Source organism: Apteryx mantelli, chromosome 1 (genome assembly GCF_036417845.1).
Source record: "Apteryx mantelli isolate bAptMan1 chromosome 1, bAptMan1.hap1, whole genome shotgun sequence".
Lineage (NCBI taxonomy): Eukaryota > Metazoa > Chordata > Aves > Apterygiformes > Apterygidae > Apteryx > Apteryx mantelli.
In genome coordinates, this window is record NC_089978.1 from 131,379,540 (window position 1) to 131,396,105 (window position 16,566).

The 16,566-nt window shown below is 47.5% G+C and overlaps 1 protein-coding gene across 4 annotated transcripts in view; it reads right to left on the reverse strand.

Moving 5' to 3' along the window:
* Positions 1–16,566, reverse strand: part of ARHGAP31 (Rho GTPase activating protein 31) — an 85,947-nt gene that overhangs the window by 51,648 nt on the left and 17,733 nt on the right. The window lies entirely within an intron of this gene.

Here is a 16,566-nt window from a genome sequence, read left to right on the forward strand (position 1 = left end):
ATCTGAAAACTACCAGCTACTAGTCAAACAGTTTTTAAATCCTCTGTATTGTGCCATTCACTACATAGCATATGCTCCCAAACCACTTATATACATTGAAACCTATAGCAATCTCTTAGAATTTGTCTGTAGTTTCTGCGCTGTCCTGTCATGCTATCACCATGCACTGCTACAGATCCCTATTCCACTTCAGTGGTGACGGCATGTTAATGACAAGACGACTAATTCCCAAATAAATGTTTTTGGGAGTCTTCAGGACAAATGATACTGCTGTTATCCTATTGGTAAAGAGACAAGGTGAAGAAATGGGATGGAGAGTTGTCTCATGAACTCTGGATTCTGGTGCTGCAGCAAAGTGGGCTGTTCTGAAATTCTCTCTACACTTTTTCTTAGCGAATTACAGTTGCCCCTTTGAACACGTGAGGATTTCAGATAGGCTGGAGTCCTATTGGTACTCATGGTTCCCCTTCCAGGCTTGCTGCAGTGAGTCATTTGCAAGCTTATGTGACAGCCATTCCTGAGCTTTAAAGCCCAGATCCAGCTGTGCCAGTTAATGCAGAATGGCAGCAACATTCTCATAGCTCAGCTATGTGAAAAGGAGAACTGTGGCCAAGCACCCCAGTGAAAGCCCACGTTAATGCTTGATAGCATGGTATGAAGTAACAGAGGAGTAGGTCCTGGACCAAGCGTTCACATGGATGAAGAATTGTGTGGCTTCATCTCACACCACATATTTATATTTGAGGTTAGGCTTTCTTTTCTGCTTATTTTGCCCTTTGTCACAGTGATGGACTGATGCAGAGTGACACTAGATTGTGCAGCAAAGTTCTTTCACTCAAGCTTCTCGCTGATCTTGCCTCTAGGGCTCTCCTGGTGAAGAGTGGATACAGCATTTTCCAGAGGTTATTCCAAGTGGTCTGTTTTACAGATAGCCAATGACTTAGGGCAAAGAGCATAGAAAATTGTTGAGGATCATTATACAGAAAGACAGATGAGGACCCTAAATACAAACCCCTGAAGGCTACAAATGAGAAGTGAAAGGCAATTGCAAACAGACTTTTGAGAAAAAGTAAATAAGGCTTTATGATGTCAAATCTGATTGAAGACAAACATGTGAAGACACTAGCAGTAATAAGTCATTATATTTTAAAGCAAAGCACTATAAAATATGTTCCATCTTTGCTCAGTTGCTGAGACATATATTTAGGTTGAGTGTTTTCACTGCAAGGCTGTCTGGGCCTGACCCAAAGAACCTTACTCATACCAAAATCCCATTGACTTAAGCAGCATTTTTCACAAGAGGAAAAAAAATCTTTTTGTCCCAGTTCTCTCTTTCCTCATACTGTGCCATTCAAATACAGACAAGCTAGGTGTAGGACTCAGAAGCATTTGCACCAGTTTTACAGGGTTATACAATGATGACATGAGGTACAACACAGAGTGGAGAATTAAGACTGCTGCTGCAGTGGAAGGTCACCTATAGATGCTCCTCCCAGCCCTGTTCAGGGAGGTTGAAAACAAGTTAGTCATTATTTGAAGAGGATTAAGCTGTGGGTGACTTGGATTGCTGATGTCCGGTGAAGTTACGTGGTTTCTACCCACCCTAAGTAACAGTGGCCAGGCCATATGATCACCACAGACTGTGTACTTGAGTTCTGTGTCTGAGCAGAAGCAATGGTACTACCTGGTCAGACACACACATACCTATGTGTATAAATAAATATATACACATATATATGTAGGTAGATGTGTGCATATAGATATGCATACATATACATGTATGTGTATATTTGTACACATGTATTTATACATATACATACATATATTCAGGTATGTATGTATATGTGTATGGGAGAGGTTTCATGTATATTATCAGGAAATTCTTGTGAGAGAAACAGATTCTCTGAATAAGGTGTCAGTTTAAAGCTTAAGACCTAATGGTGATATTTACAGAGCCAAAAGTCCCAAAGGTCTTGCTCGGCCATAATTACAGTTCTCACCTGGTCAGTCTACATCACTGGTGGGCACATTGCTACATGCTGGTGCTCTTGCTTGTTGAAGGTTGCGCAGCTGACCAGAGAATAAGCCATTGCCACACACACTGGTTGCTATGCTCAGAGTCCCTTCACCAGCAAAGTGCATTTATCTAGTGCATTGCCCTGTGTTTTGCTGCTGTGCCAAAGGCCTTCCTGGCTGAAGCATTCTCAGCCAAGGGAAACTGTTGGTTTGCGGGTGAACTCCTCAGGCATGCATGGGACAGGCACCATTTTGGCTATAGCTTTTCACCTTCAGAGGGTGCAGTCCTCTAAGGTGTACCTTAGAGCCTTGATCGCAGGGATTGTATTTTCCTTTCCATACACCAGGGAGCACAAGGAGTTCTCAAAGAAGCTGCTAAGCAGCCTGGCTGCAACATCTGGATGTGGGGCTGCACCTTCAGTGCTTCTTTCTGAGACAGCAGTGAACCCAGTTCTGCTCCCTCTGCTAGCCTTGTGGCAGATCAACCTTCGGCATATGTTGCAAGAGGGCAGCTCTCTCCCACCAAACCCCACAAGGATCACCAACGACAGCACAGGAGGCAGAAGAGCATTTGCAGAGAGCATTGCACAGCCTCCAAGCCTTCTAAAGGCTGATGTTGGTCTGGGATTTTTTGGAAGAAAAGATTTCCTACCATGCTGTTCATGGCTACCTCCACTCCAGGACTTCTGCGCAAAACTGCTGAGATACACCCAGACCATATGGCACAGTTTCTCCAAAGCAAACCTGCAAGACCTGTACCTCAGTAACTGCTTGGCAAAAGGATAAAGGTATCAGGACCAGAAACTAATGCCCTCAGAAGGTCAATACTAAAAGGGGGCTCAATATAGCTCTTACAGTCAGTCATAAAGAGGGAAAAGAAACACAGCTCAGTTAAATATTATGGCATAATATTGTCTCCTTTTTCCCCAGAATGGCTTCCATTTCCTCACCTGGTAGGGAAAAGTTAAGAAAGATATCTATACGCTGCTACTCTTTGAATTCCCAGGCCCCTCTGCCCGCAGTGGGAAGGAGCTCTCCCCACGACTTTTCTCCCACACATATAATCCCCCCCTCCCATACTGGATACAGCCTCCACCTCCCTTTAGTCTCTCAGTAAATATGCATGCCAAGGGTTATCAAGCAGAGGGTCATTTTCAGTGCTAGCAATGGAAAAAAAGCAATATCTGACCATTACTAAAGTAGTAAATCTAGTCACTTTGCAATTGCACTCCTCAGTTTCCAAGCCCCCCAACAGATTCCTGATATATTCCATATTTTGCTTTTTATTTTGTTTTCCATTTGGCAAAGGACAGGCTCTGAACCAGTGTGAAGAAAAACAACCGTTCTTTTTTCTTTTTTTTTTTCCACTGTGTTATCTCTGCTCCAAGTCAGACCAGGTAGTGCTTATCATTTCCTCTGCACCGCAAACACCAGCGTACATTCACTTCCTGCCAGCCAGTCCCAAACTACAAGCTGACATTGTTTTCAAGGTCTCTCTCACTTGGACGCAACAGCAGTTATGCCGCATAGCTCTTCCTGTTGATGTCAGGCCTCTCTTCCTCCCAAAGCAAATGGACTTCCTGCCTGCATATGTATCCTTTTCCATGAGGACTAGCAGGAGCCATTTTCCTACAGAGCAGCTGAAAAAAAAAAGGTAGTGGAGACAGGGCTATGATGGGGAGGAGCAGAGGGGGACTTTTTTTTCCTCACAGTGTTGAAGAACCTCAGGATATATCTGAGTCCCCTCTCAATAAGGAGGAGAGGAAAGATAAGAGGTTGAAACAATAGAACGATGTCTCAGTGATGCCAGTGTTTGCAAGTACCAGAGAGATCATGTATTAGCAGAGAACAGCTGCCGATTTCCCACTGCTAAGGAATGTAAGGTCACAAAAGAAAAGCCACAGCCACGGCTCCCATGCTCCAACAGCGCTGTCATAAGCTGCGAGATGCCAAGACCTTTACACTGGAACATTGCCTTCATTTTTATTCTTTCAAATGGAGGAATCTCTGCTGCTGCCAGTAGTGTTTCACCAACAGAGGAAGAACTGGATGCTGACTGCAGAACGTGGCTTATGCCAAGCGGAAGCACTTCAGCCTTAGACCCAGCTCCTCAGACTGCCACCACATGGGCCACTGCCCCAGCAGGGAAGGGAAAACCTACCTCAACACCATTTTTGAGCTCTCTTGGTCCATGGCATTCCAGGGTTTGCATTTATCCCATTAGGAAAAGCTGATGGGCTTCCCCGGCTCCCACCAGGAGGTTATCAGTTTGCTGAAGACTGTGGACACGATCATCCAGATGAGGCATTTCCAAGCACACTTCTGGCAGGACATGCTGTGTGGGCACTGGCGGATACGTGCAGAGAAGGAGGCAAGCGCAGAGGAATGTATTTGCACTATTCTTAGCACAGCAGGTCTGATGGCCTGAGGCAGCACCCCAGTGTATACTGTAACGACTGAGAGCATCAAAGACCGTAAACACACTCCTGATGATACCAGACTCTGCACTGTATAAGCAGCAGCTGCGACACATGTGATTGCAGGCTGTGTCGCAGTGCTGACACACAACAGGGCAGAGCGCAAATGGCACAGCCAGCCACAGCAAAGGCATTTCCTGCCCTCGGGAGTGCTTCAACAACAACACAGCTCCTGCTGCCCCCAGTGCAGGGCGAGGAGCTGGCTTGCGCTAGGGCATGTTCCCCCACAAACAGAGGTTTCCCCTACCTAGGGAATGATGGGAAATAGGGCCCTCCAGCATCTTCTGTACCACTCCTAAAACTACTGCCAAAACAAGGGAAAGGGTTTTACTATGGGGCCTGATGCCTGGCAATAAGACTGGTCCCTCAGAGTCTCAACTATTGCTCCTAATGGTCCTCTGAAATGGCTTTGATCTATATTTTAATAGAATATATTGCTATAAAATGATTTTCTTCTTTTTCCTATCTGTTCCCCGGTCACCTCCTGTGTCACTGTACAAACTAAAGAGTTACTAGACTCCTTTAACTGTGTGTAAGCTGCCACACAGGTTGACAAAATCACTCCAGCTTTATGCAATTGCAGCCAACAGCACATGTGGCCCCAACTCTAGCAGAGCCAGCAGAGCTGCAAGAGAATGAACTGGAACTTAGTTTTCCTCACAAGCAGTAATCCTTACTCAAGGTGCAACTGCAAAATCTTTATTGTTGGCGAGAGTGTGAGACGGAAAGGGAAAAAGCCCACCTACATTCTCACAGCAGAAGCTGGCCAGGGCAGCTGAAATTTGCAGCACTAACATTTCAGAAAGTCTTCAATGGTGCAAAAGCCTCACTGTGGGACCATTCAGAGCCCAGCCCTGCACAGTTAAACTCTGCTGGAGCTTTGCCACTGCTTGCACATGAGTGGGATGCAGCACCAGAAGAGAAGGCCTCTCTATGCTATTTACAGTGCTCTAGCCTACACAGTGCCAGCTGCCTTTCTGGAAGGTGCTTAACAGCCAGCAGAGCCAGCTGAAACCCATGAGCATTGAGGACACCAAGTGGTTTGCAGGATTGGACCCTATTTCCAAAGCTTCTCTCTGAGCAAAACCACACTTTCAATAAAGAGTGCTCCACAGAAACAGATTCGATATTCCGCAGAACTCACATTTTCCTCTTGCGCACTCCCTCTCCTTTAGTATGGCTTTCTATTCATGAATGAATTACCTCAATCCCTCTTAAGCAATGTACTGACCAGGAAGAGGGTGTGGGGATTATTAATGGAAAAATCCTTGAATCTTTTAGCCCTGTGCATGGCTATAGTTACAAGGAAAACAGGATACCACAATGCATATGGGGAGGAGGAAGGGAAAAGGAACAAAAATTCTAATGATCTACAGGGACCAACTTGCAAGAAAGAACAAAGTAACGGTGGTAAATAGGCACAGCTGGTGCAAATTATGAGGGGAGAAACGAATGCACAATAGCAGTTTGCAAAGGGTATAAATACCACAGAGGGAAAAAGGTTATTTTGGGTGATCAAGGGGTTGTAGCTAGTAGTGGCTGAATGAAATTATGAGGGGGAAATTTAGGTTGAATAGTAGGAAAAATGTCCTAGGAGTGAGACATAGTATCATGTTGTAGAATTGCCTTCTCAAGGGAAGAGGTGTGAAAGACACTGTGTGGATATTTAAAATTAGGCAGGAGACTACTCTGAAGGGAACTGTCTGGCACTGGCCTCTGTGACAAAGGCAAAACAATCTTTCTGGCCTTCCCATGTCTAATATTACTATCAGGTAATACTTTTAAGGACACAGCGAGATCCCCTGGAAGAGTTTGCTATACTAATAATAAAGAAAAGCATATAGTGCCAACACTTGCTAAAACAAGGGACAACCACAACCAGCAGCTGGAATTTAAATTGGATACTAAAGCATGCGGGAAGAAAGGCCACCTGAAAATCTTCTAGCAGAATGATCTTCCAGTAGGAATGTGCACATTTCACAGAATCAAGATGTTTCATGGGAATATAGAGATTCTGTTCAATTTTTCAATCAAAGAACTATCCAAATATATTGTTTCCAGAAGGCTAAATATGTTCATTTCAATATCGTTATTCTCAATGTAACATTACCTGTAGGAGAACTTTTATTTAGGGGAAGTTTCTACTTTGTTATTCTGCTTCCAGATGAAAGGAAATCTTGCAGCAGTGAAAGAGGGCACACCATGCAAAACAAAAACTGGATATTTCAGCCAGCTTTAATGGGTATCAAGTAATATTAACGGAAAATGGGTAGGTTGTTTGCTCTTCTCCGCACACATACAAGGAGGGCAGCATTGTTCCTTGCAAGCTGAAGTCCAGAATATTGTGTGTGTTTCTCGTCAATGAACAAGAGAAAAAGGAGGCAAATGTCCTACAGTTTGCATTTCAGCCCTCAGGATACAAAAAAACCCTCATTTGAAATCCTATTTGTATCTCCTGTCCCCCATTGTGAGGATAAAACTCCAGCACAGTCTTACAGAATATGCTTTGCTTCCATCAGCAAAAATCTAACCCCTTGGCAAAGAGTCATGAATTAACAGAGGATAAGTATCATTCTCATCCCATAGGTGCAAAAAATGAGAAACAGAAATGAGTTGGCAGTGTGAGGTCATGCAGTGAGTTAGTGGAAGAGCTAAGGTCAGAGCTCACAGCTTTGATTCCCACTCTGTAACTAAACCACACGGCCACTTTTCTTGTATCTGAACTCCTAGTAAACAGATCTACCTTTAAAAGTTCAGAAGTTGGTAAAGCACACAGAGATTGCAATTGGCTTATCAGAATCACCAACCCAGGAAGTCGAAATGAAAATCTCATACAGATATGTTTTCTTCGGAGAGGCTCAATTCTTTCTGGGCTTCTGCCAAACCAGAAAGACCCTCCTTACTCTAAACTTCTAGCCAATATCTGGACACCCAGATGAAAACTTTAGGATGCGATTTGGTTCAGAGAGTGCCGACTAGATTCTTGGAGCAAAGTTTGGGGTTGGCTGTCATAAGAGTCTTGTACCAAAAGACCAGACTTCAGTCCCCCTGTGCCTGGGAATGTCTGGAACTGGATCCACACTTTGTGGCTTTGTCTCACTTCTATTTCTTTTCTTTTTTCCCCTTGAATGGTTCTCTCATAACTAAATACCACAATAATGGCAAGAAGCTACCCAGAGGCCATCTGGGGAGAGGCTGCATTATTTCTGATCATTTCAGGGAATGGAGGTTGGTGGGAGGTGGGAGGGGAGGCCGAGCTTCACTGGAAAAGATGTCCTGTCTATTCACAAATCAGTTATTCTATATTTCTTGCATTCCCTGTCCTCTGACCTCTTCCATCTCCTCAGGTCTCCATTAGTTTCCTCTCATTACCTTTCATTATTTCACAGGGCACTCAGTTTCCTGCATAATTTTCTTCCCATGGAGGCCAGGAAAACTCAAGCCTCAGCTTTGGGATCTAGACCCAGGTTTAAACTACCTCCCCAGCAAAAAGTGATTTGGATCTGGTGTTTACAATTCAGGCCCACGTCTTCTGACTACAGCTCTAAACTGGATCAAAGACTTTTGTTCCTAGCCTTTGTTCCCTTCCCTGTTCCCTTGAAATGTCAGCAAACATGATGGTTTTGTTGATGCCATCAGGGTGGTCTGACCGCTTCCCACACTGGGCATGCAGATTGGGTAGCTGCGGAACGCTCAGCAGTCCACTGGGTGTCTCCTCTAGGATGTTGTTGTTCCTCACACCAAGGCAGTGGCCTGAAGCAGCAACGCTGCCATGAAATCAACAGCAAACAAATCCACCTCCAGCTGTCCTGACTCTCAAAGGGACACGCAGATTGTTTGCTCCAAACCAGCAGCTGTCTATGCTGCCAGGAGGGCAGGAAACCACTCTGGGAACTCCGAACTCTCCTTGGGTATAGGGATGGACAGCCACTCCTTCACACATCTTCCTTCCGCAGTTTTACCTACGGTGTTTGGAAGAAGGCTCAAAATATATGCATTATTGCTGTCTTCTGATCCAACAGACTACAAGGCTGTCAGACCTCTTCACTGCTGTTGGAGCTCTCTGCTGCTTTCCAAATGGAAATGGCTTCAGCGGAGGGACAAAGGCATGTCTTACTCCAGCTGCCTCTTGGCACTTCCCCGAAAGTCCCCACAGCCACTCTGATATGAACTGGGACTACCCTGGATACTGGCTGTCCCTTGCTCAGCACTGGCTACACTGCAGGGTAGGGGCAGACGGCACTGCTGGCCATCCTAGCCAGGGTCATTGCCTACAAGGCCATGGCAGAGCCCATGCTGAGCCCAGCAGGCTCCACCTGAGCTGTGAGAAGCACTTGCAAAATGTGTCTGCTGCTTTCATAGCATCACAGAGCAGTTCACAAGAGAGCTGAGGAAAAAAATATGCTGTGAACCAACTATCAATCATGGACTATATTTCTCTGCCCCATCACAAAAACCACTTTCAACCTGCACTGGCTGGTAAGGGTTGCCTTAGCATCACTCCCCTGCCCAGCTTGAAGTTTTCGTACCAAGGCGGATCCTCACAGTGCTTCCAGGACATTTGTGCTGCTCTCTCTGCATTGCCTGCCAATATGCTGCAAAATATCAGTTGTGGTCTCTCAGCCTCGCTAAAATAACATGTTTGGCTTCAGTATGAAGAGCCTGAGTAACACTGCTTTAGTGCACTTCCCTTCTGGCCATCACGTTAAGGATGTGACCATCATATTTAGGAACAAGCTGTGGCTCTTTCTGCTCTGCACCTCTCCCAGGTTCAGTCAATCTTGTTCTACCATGATGTTTTGCCCCACTGTTTATTACCAATTCATTTTCTCCAATTACAGCAGAGGAGGGCTCTGGCCAAAATGGAATTTTGCAGCATGTCTCCAAAAAGATCGTATTTGTCTGCAGTTCGGCTTCATTTTAGGTTATTCCACAGTCAGGCACTCTCACAACAGACAATGCCTTGTCTCCAGTTCTCCAGAATCTCCCATCCAAGCACTGTCACCAAAGCTTTCAACCTGAGTGCTCCTCTGATACACATCCAACCTCACCAATACATTTTCAGCAGTCTGTCCCGCTAGAAATCCAGTCCAATACAATCTACCTCTTTTGGAGTTGATGATACCACCATTTCCAATGCCAGCTGCAGTAAATTACAACAGTATTACCTGATGTTGACAAATCCACCTAAAATTTTTCTTTTTCACTCCTGATAATTTCATTCTGGTGCATTTCTTGGACTTCTCTGGAGCTAATTCATGGCTCACACTGGTGATAACAGGGCAAGCAGGGGTGTTGCAGAAGTTTGTCACAGAGGACATTTGCATGTACACAAGTCACATAGATTTTGCTTTTGTTCTGCTGTTTTGTGGACCTAAATGATAAGCCCCTTTAAAACTGGAAACATTTGCTGTATGTGTAAATGGTGTAAATTTGAAGTGCTTCCATGCCAGTTGGCTGCAGCATCCCATATTTATACCAGCGTCACTGAGGTCAGAACCTGGCTCTGTGCCATGCAGCCTGTGCTTCTGGAGGAGCTCAGTGGTAAAAGGCAGTCTGCTGAAATGGAAGTAAGGTATCAGAGTGCCTCAAGGTGCTAGAAAAAATTTTCAGAGCCACAGTAACAAAATGAAGCCACCCTTTCTCTACCAGCATCATGCTTCTTGTGTCTCGGTATGAGAGACCCCATGTGTTGGAGCACTTGAAAGGATGCACTGGCTACCAAGAGCCACATGCCAGGGAGCGCCTGTGGTGCAAAGTACAGCCAAGGAGCACGTTTCCTAACAGGGCCCCTTGGCTTGTACGGCCCTTCAACATCTGTCTTTGCCACACAGCCCTGCACATTCCCTTCTATTCTATAGCCTTGCACACCAGACGACAGCTGGGCAGGGGACAACCGATCAGGCCAACTGTACATCTGGCCCGCATGAGCAGAGTAGGAAAGGGGCTGCAGAGAGACACGTCAGTGCAAATATATGAATCACAGAATCGCTGAGGTTGGAAGGGATCTCTGGAGATCATCTAGTCCAATCCCCCTGCTCAAGCAGGGTCACCTAGAGCACGTTGCCCAGGATTGCGTCCAGGCAGGTTTTAAATATCTCCAGAGAAGGAGACTCCACAACCTCTCTGGGAAACCTGTTCCAGTGCTCTGTCACCCTCACAGTGAAAAAGTATTTCCTCATGTTCAGATGGAACTGTCTGTGTTTCAGTTTGTGCCCATTGCCTCGTGTCCTGTCGCTCGGCACCACTGAAAAGAGTCTGGCCCCATCCTCTCGACACCCTCCCTTAAGATATTTGTAGACATTAATAAGATCCCCTCTCAGTCTTCTCTTCTCCAGGCTGAACAGGCCCAGCCAGCTCTCTCAGCCTTTCCTCATAAGAGAGATGCTCCAGTCCCCTAATCATCTTTGTAGCCCTTCGCTGCACTTGCTCCAGTAGTGCCACATCCCTCTTGTGCTGGGGAGCCCAGAACTGGACGCAGTACTCTAGATGTGGCCTCACCAGGGCTGAGTAGAGGGGGAGAATCACCTCCCTCGACCTGCTGGCAACACTCTTCCTGATGCACCCCAGGATACCATTGGCCTTCTTGGCCACAAGGGCACACTGCTGCCTCATGCTTAACTTGGTGTCCACCAGCACTCCCAGGTCCTTCTCCGCAGAGCTGCTTTCCAGCAGATCAGCCCCCAACCTGTACTGGTGCCTGGGGTTATTCCTCCCCAGGTGCAGGACCCTGCACTTGCCTTTGTTGAACTTCAGGAGGTTCCTCTCCGCCCACCTCTCCAGCCTGTCCAGGTCTCTCTGAATGGCAGCACAGCCCTCTGGCGTATCCACCACTCCTCCCAGTTTTGTATCATCAGCAAACTTGCTGAGGGTGCACTCTGTGCCTTCATCCAGGTCATTGAGGAAGAAGTTGAACAAGACTGGACCCAGTACTGACCCCTGGGGGACACCGCTAGCTACAGGCCTCCAACTAGACTCTGTGCTGCTGAGCACAACCCTCTGAGCTCTGCCATTCAGCCACTTCTCAATCCACCTCACTGTCCACTCATCTAACCCACAACATCCTCATAGGTAAGCTCAGGAAGTATGGGAGACAGTGTCAAAAGCCTTGCTGAAGTCTAGGGAGACAACATCCACTGCTCTCCCCTCATCTACCCAGCCAGTCATTCCATCACAGAAGGCTATCATCAGATTGGTTAAGCATGATTTCCCCTGGGTGAAGCCATGCTGACTACTCCTGATCACCTTCTTTTCCTCCACATGCTTGGAGATGGCCTCCAGCATGAGCTGCTCCATCACCTTTCCAGGGATGCAGGTGAGGCTGACTGACCTGTAGTTCCCTGGGTCCTCCTTCTTGCCCTTTTTGAAGACTGGGGTGACATTGGCTTTCTTCCAGTCCTCAGGCACCTCTCCTGTTCTCCATGACCTTTCAAAGATGATGGAGAGTGGCTTAGCAATAACGTCCGCCAGCTCCCTCAGCACTCGTGGGTGCATCCCATCAGGGCCCATGGATTTGTGGGTGTCAAGTTTGCTTAAATGATCTCTAAACCGATCCTCCTCGACCAAGGGAAAGTCTTCCTTTCTCCAGACTTTCTCTCTTGCCTCCAGGGTCTGAGATTCCTGAGGGCTGGCCTGAGCAGTAAAGACTGAAGCAAAGAAGGCATGCAGTAACTCTGCCTTCTCTGCATCCTTCGTCACCAGGGCACCCACCCCATTCAGCAAAGGGCCCACATTTTCCCTAGTCTTCCTCTTGCTACTGATGTATTTGAAGAAGCCCTTCTTGTTGTCCTTGACATCCCTAGCCAGATTTAATTCCAAACGGGCCTTAGCCTTCCTCGTCACATCCCTGCATACTCTGACAATGTTCCTATATTCCTCCCAAGTGGCCTGACCCCCTTTCCACTTTCTGTATACTTCCTCCTTCTGTTTGAGTTTTGCCAGGAGCTCCTTGCTCATCCATGCAGCTCTCCTACCTCCTTTGCTTGACTTCCTACTTATAGGGATGCACCGCTCTTGAGCCTGGAGGAGGTGATGTTTGAATATTAATCAGCTCTCTTGAATGCCCCTTCCTTCTAGGGCCCTAACCCATGGGATTCCTCCAAGTAGGTCCCTGAAGAACCCAAAGTTTGCTCTCCTGAAGTCCAGGGTTGCAATCCTACTTAGTGACCTGCTTCCTCCTCGCAGGATCCTGAACTCCACCATCTCATGGTCACTGCAGCCAAGGCTGCCCCCGACCTTCACATCTTCAACCAGTCCTTCTTTGTTTGTTAGTACAAGGTCCAGCAGCACACCTCTCCTCGTTGGCTCCTCCACCACCTGTGTCAAGAAGTTGCCACCAACGGTCTGCAGGAACCTCCAGGACTGTTTGTGCCTAGCTGTGTTGTCTTTCCAGCAGATATCAGGGTGGCTGAAGTCCCCCATGAGAACCAGGGCCTGGGATCATGAGGCTACTTCCAGCTGTCTGTAAAAGGCCTCATCGACTTCCTCTTCCTGATCAGGTGGCCTGTAGTAAACACCCACAACAGTGTCACCCATGCTAGCCTGCCCTTTAATCCTTACCCATAAGCTCTCAACTCGCTCTTCATCCACCCCTAGGCACAGCTCAATACATTCCAGTTGCTCTCTCACATAAAGAGCAACTCCACCACCTCGTTTGCCTGGCCTGTCTTTCCTAAAAAGCACATAGCCATCCATGACAGCACTCCAGTCATGCGAGCTATCCCACCATGTCTCTGTAATGGCAATGAGATCATGGCCCTGCGACCGCACACAGACCTCTAGTTCTTCCTGTTTGTTCCCCATGCTGCGTGCATTGGTGTACAGGCATTTCAGAGAGGTGATCGAGCATGCAGGTTTCCCAGGAGGGATACAAGAGGATCCTCCATAGCCACATCCCATGCGCACTTCCCTGGCTGCATTCACCTGCTGGAGGCATCCCGACTTGAGCAGTCTTTTGCCAGCTACCCTGGCACTATAACTCTCCCCTTCCCCCATCTTTCCTAGTTTAAAGCCCTCCTTACCAGGTTGGCCAACCTGTTGGCAAAGACCCGCGTGCCCTGCCTCGTGAGGTGGATCCCATCTCTCGCCATCAGTTGTCGATCTTCAAACAGCGTCCCATGGTCGTAGAAACCAAAACCCTGTTGCCAACACCAGCGGCGCAGCCAGTCGTTAACTTGGAAAGTCCATCTCCTCCTCCTCTCATCCATCCCCCTCACTGGCAGGATTGAGGAGAAGATGACCTGGGCTCCCAGACCCTTGACCACCATCCCCAGAGCTCTGAAATCCTGCTTGATGGTCTCCAGTTTGCCCTTGGTGTCATTGGCGCCCACATGGAAGAGCAGCAGTGGGTAATAGTCTGAAGCATGGACGAGCCTAGGCAGTCTTTGCATGACATCTCTCACATGAGCCCCCGGCAGGCCACAAACCTCTCTAGACAAGAGGTCAGGTCGGCAGATAGGTGCCTCCGTCCCCTGCAGCAGGGAGTCCCCCACAGCAGTCACCCACCGCTTCTTCCGGGCGTTCCGGCAGGGCACAGGGTCTGTTGTCCCAGGTACTTCCCTTGCAGCCATGCCCATCTCCTCCTCATCCTGGAGGGCACTAAACCTCTTCTTCAGCTGCAAGCCTTCAGGAGGAGTAGGAGCCTTTCTCCTCCCACGAGCAGTGACCAGTTTCCAGCCTTCTTCTACGGTGTTATGATGTACCGTTTCACACAGCACAGAGCCCTCTGGCAACTCCACTGCTGTGGGGGGTTGGGACTCCCGAAGCTGCACAGTCTCCAAGAATACCCTGTCTATCTCTTGCTCCGCTTCTCGGATGCTGCGCAGCCTACTGACCTCCTCCCGTAACTCCCTTACCTGACGACACAACTCGCCAACAGCAGCACACCTCCTGCAGGAGAGCTGGCTGCCAGCCCAGGCCTCCTGGAGAGGCCCCAAGCACTCCCTGCAGCCTGAGACCTGTAGAGCCGCAGCTACTGTCAGAGGGTCGGTCTGGGTCCAAGCCTCTGACACAGCAACTCCAACAGCCACTGGGGAACGCGCTGTGCGGCGTGTCACAACCATACTTGAGGAAGCGTACACCACAGGGAACAGAAACGAAGGTCCCTTCATGCACCCTTCTGCACAAACTGCTGCGTCTGTTCACTGCCTCTTTTAGCTGCACTCTAGGCCTGGCTCTTATATAGGCCTCTCCCTAGCACTGGCTAAGAGGGTGCTTGACCGCCCTAATCAAGGGCCACTGGGATCAAAGGCCCCAACTCCCTCTGGTCAGGGGCAGCCCAGAGAGCTCGTTAGCAGCAGCCACTCCTAGCTAGAGCTTTTCCCACAAGCTTTTCCCAGAAGTCAAGGCCTCCTGCAGTTGTCCTTGCCTAGCTTCTCCTTTCCTGTTCACAGCAATCACCTGCTAGTTCCTCAGGGGTCCTCAGAAAGCCCACAACTTCCAACAAGATCCTCAAGTTCTAGTCAGAGCCCAAACACTGCTGCGCAAACTGCTGCATATATATAAACTATATGAAGTACAGACATAGCTGTCATGGAGTACAGACCAATGCCCAGGCTCCCCAGGCACAGATGGTCCTATATCCCACATAGAGTTAGAGCCTGATTTCACTGCATGTATAGTACTGACTCCTTTGCACACAGACACATGTGCAGTGTTCAGGTCATCCTAGGGTTTTAGGATGGCTCTGGGGAGAGCATGAGATGGGAGTCAGCTGGATAAACCCCACAAGTAATGCATTAACCTTGATCTGAAATGCTGGACATACTGGCCTGATCCAGCAGCACAGCCTGGAACATAACTGTCCCCTTGGTTTTAAGGCATGCAAGCAGACATTTGGGTGGATGATGGATGGATGGTTGGACTCGGGATGGAAGGGTATATGAAATACTTTAGATCACACTACAGCCCTACTGACAAAGCGCTTGCGAGTCACAGTCAGGTGTGTATCAGCAAACTTGTCCTGCTGAGAAGAAACAAAGGAAATGTTACAAAAGATAATAAAGTTCCCAAGGAAATCCATGGAATTTATGAATCTGGCTTGCCTGACTGTGACCTGAGACTACTTTATAAATCTCATCAGGAAGGCAGCACTGGCTGACAGAACACAACAGCTAATCACAAAATCCAAAGAATATCCATTATGCACTCAGCTAGTGACATTTTAAAGACTTTAATTTTTTGCATCTGTAGGCTCCTGGCCTGTAATGTTCACTCTCCCTTCCCTTGGAGCCAAGCTAGAGACAGACTCAGATAAAAACCTTGCAGCTGAACACCCCAGATTTCAGGGAAATTGAACTCAAGAGTCAGTACTTCAGATTTTGCCCTGATCAGAGCAATTTGAGAAGAACCAGCTCAGAATGAGCATCCTCATTTGCCTCTTTGGGCAGGAGACAGCAGAGAGACCAGCGCCAGGCTCCCAGAGTGAATCCAAGCAGGCTCGAGGGTTTGGTGCTGAGGTATGCAAAACCCAGGTGCAACTCAGGTCAGCTTTGTAGACCTGCAGATTGGAAGGCAATAGACACTAGGTCTATTTCTTCTGATTTCAGGTTTTATTAGGGAAATTTCTTACACTTTGATTTGGTAGTGCTTGGATGAACTCAGTCTCCCTTTACACAATGGCCTGGGTGCTCCTGATATGTATCTTTATAGAAGGTTTGAAAAAGAGAATCGGAAAAATATGAATTCGCGGAACAAGAATGTTACAACCTTACTCATGCAAAGACAAAAGCCATTTCCACACACGCAAAATTAGAAGCAGCTATAGTAAAATCCTTTGAAGGAAAACAGCGGTGATTTTTATTGCTGCCTTATATGAGCTCAGAATGTTGCAAATTTTAAACAAGGCAATTATAAAGCCGGGTATTTAAAAATACTTAATGTTTCACAGTCTCCTGTGAGATGAATCAGGTATTCAAACACTCTGCGGACTGCAAAATCCATCAGGAAACACAGACAGATGAGACATATCAAGACAGGAAGGTTCAGGGCTGCCATTGGAGAGACAATGAACAGCAGGAGATTCCTGTAGCTCCTTTTGGGTAAGAAATGTTAGTACTACATGGATGTGTACACT